Consider the following 2,992-nt stretch of genomic DNA (forward strand, 5'->3'; position numbering starts at 1 on the left):
TGTTAGATAACTCTTCTTGGTTCCTATTGTTGATAGCATTGGTTTTTGGACCTAATTAGATTTCAACATTCCTTTACATATTGGTTAGTTGATCCATCCTACCTTCAATTCTTTTAAACCGTTGAGTAGTAGACCTAACTAACTTTTCAATTTTATCATCAGATGCATTTGCCTACTTCTCAATTGCCAACTCTCAAATCGGTTTAGACTCCGTAGGTAGTGTTTTGGTTGAAAGTCTGGTGGATTCGTTGGTCTTAGTTGGTTCTTTTGATTCTTCCATCCTAAATTTGGATGATTTTGCCACCCCGGATTATAAGTATTGGAGTATGGATTGTTTTGAGGCGGACGGTTGTAATTATTGAGATATTGAACTTACTCAATGCTCGTACAAATAGAATCATCGTGATCCCCTCCACAAATAGTACAACATGCGACAATTGCTCCTTAATTAGAACTAAAACCAACTTGCTTATTAAGCATCTTAACTACATTATCCATTTTTGCACTTAACATATTCAATATATCTATTTCAAACATACCTGCAGGTCTTCTAGTATTACCTCACTCGTTGACCCATTGGTAATTGTTGGCAGCCATTTCCTCAATTAGTTGTTGAGTTTTCTCGGCTGATTTACCCATAAAAACTCCTCCCTCTAGTGTATTTACATGAGCCTTTGTCGAATAGGCGAGTCCATTGTAGAATGTTTGTACTATGAGCCAATCAGGTAAATGACAGATGTCGAGCCTGTGCAATAATAATTACCTACTCAAGAAAAATACAAATTTTGTATATAGCAGTGAGTAGGGTCGAATCCACAGGAATTGGGGATAATTCATTTCTTCTAGAGTCCAAAGTATGGGGGATTTTTGGAGAATATAAAATAACTAATTAACTAATTAATGAAACAACTAATAGAAATAAACAAGAATTAATCAATAACCAATACGATTCTAACCAAAGGTACAACTTTTCAGACACGGTCCATTCAACTGATCATCGATGCAAAGATAATTCAATTACTCATTAATAGATTAGTTATAGTTGTCATACACGCGATAAACAACCAGTCTTTCCTTATTTTTTCGATAGTCAAGGTACGACCATTAACTATTTTCCTAACCAAGAAATAATCCTAGGTACGACCATAGGATTTAATTTCTCGATTGCAATAAGAATTAGAAAAGCCCAACCCTAACCAACAAACACGCTACGAGGGTTCATTTAAGTTAGATCATACGTTTCCCTAACATGAAACCAATCACGCTAGTCGCCACTGGTATTAATCAATTGAACAATTACGGATTCAATCAATTAATCTGGCAGTAGATTATTAGGTTAATTCGAATATCGGGCCCTTGACATTCAAATAACAAAACAATCATAAGAAATTAAACTAGAAAACGTACAAATACCAATGAATAAAAGAAATAAGTAAAATAATTCGATCTCACAGATGTTTGGAACCGAGTCTTCAAGTTGACCTTCGACTAGATGAGGAACTTAGCCACGCCTCGTAGAGAAATTTCCACGCGAATTAGTAGAATTCATGAAGATCAAACTTTGTTCTTAAAACAATCTAATATATTTCACACAAGAAGAGTAAAGGCACGAAGAAGAAATTATCTCCTGTCTTGCGGCCTCGGGACCAAGACGAATAATAGAAGAATCTCCCTAATCTAAACAATGACTAGTCCCTCATCTCATTGATTTTTCCACCGAATAAGGAAAACAAAGAGATAAGGCAACTAGTGAAGTTTCCTTCTTTCTTGTTTCCTAATGCTAGTAAACTACTAGTCACGAAAGGAAAGGCATTGGTTTAGCACATCTTGGAGCCGGATTTGCAAGGATTCTCAAGGCTTCCCACGTGCACGGCATTTTCTCAAGAAAGTCACCCTTTTTAGTACTTTTCTACTCCACTTCCTGTAATTAGATCCAAATACCAAATATAAGTATATTTCAACAATTAAAACAGTATTTGACAAGGACAAAGAGGAAAATTAACCATAAAATTAATAACAAATTATGCCCTATCAAAAAATCATGGTGTGGACATCTTCGTTGTAACTCCCGATAACGCTCCCAAATTTCATATAATGTCTCTCCTTCCTGTTGAGAAAAACTAGTTATATCCATATGAAACTTTACAGTCTTGCCAGGTGAAAAGAACTTATTAAAAAAAGTTTTAGATAAATTTGTCTAGGTGATAAAAGTATTAGGAGAATGAGATTGTAACCAAATCTTGGCCTTGTCCCTTAGTAAGAATGGAAACAATCTAAATTTAATTGCATCATCACTAACATTGTTAAGCTTAATTGCATCACAAATTTCTAGGAATATAGACAACTGAGAATTTGGGCCTTCGATAGCATTACTTCCATATTAAGATTGTTGCACCATTTGTATAGGAGATGGTTTAATCTCAAAATTATTCATATTTACCGTAGGTCTCACTATACTCATTTGCAAAGCATCACCTCCAGGCAATGCGAAGTCCCGTAATGCTCTTCTATTCATTTCGTCAGCCATAGGTTCAATTGGTGGAGGTTCAATTATTATTTCTCCTTCTCCTAGAATCTCCACAGCTTCTTGTAGTACATGCCTTCATTGTCGCCTCAGAGTTCTTTCAATTTCTAGATTCAATGAAACCGTTGCGCGTAGAGTGTGGTGCATGCACTACAAAGATCAAAATACAGAAAATCTTACCACAACTAAACAAGCTAAGTAAAACAAATAAACAAGCCACTCTACCTACTAACTAAAAGATATTTACTATACAACACAATGTTTAGATTAATAAAACTCACTTAGCCTTAATATTGTCGGATTCTCCGACAATGGCACCAAAAACTTGACGAGACCTATTCCTATACTCTAAATTTTAACCTAAGTCCCTCGTTTACTGCAAGTGTGTAGGCCATAGTTCGTAGTACTAGGAAATTAGGATTGATCCCTCGGGGAGTCACCTTCTACTACCAAGGCTTTTAGGTCACA

General features: G+C 35.6%; 1 non-coding gene across 1 annotated transcript; it reads left to right on the plus strand.

Annotated features, from left to right (window-relative positions):
• Positions 1 to 2,036: 2,036 nt before the first annotated feature.
• LOC113769705 lies at positions 2,037 to 2,142 on the plus strand. Its single transcript, XR_003468252.1, has one exon. It is a non-coding gene; the product is annotated as a small nucleolar RNA R71 (small nucleolar RNA).
• The last annotated feature ends 850 nt before the right edge of the window (positions 2,143 to 2,992 follow it).

The sequence above is a fragment of the Coffea eugenioides genome, chromosome 4, assembly GCF_003713205.1.
Source record: "Coffea eugenioides isolate CCC68of chromosome 4, Ceug_1.0, whole genome shotgun sequence".
NCBI lineage: Eukaryota > Viridiplantae > Streptophyta > Magnoliopsida > Gentianales > Rubiaceae > Coffea > Coffea eugenioides.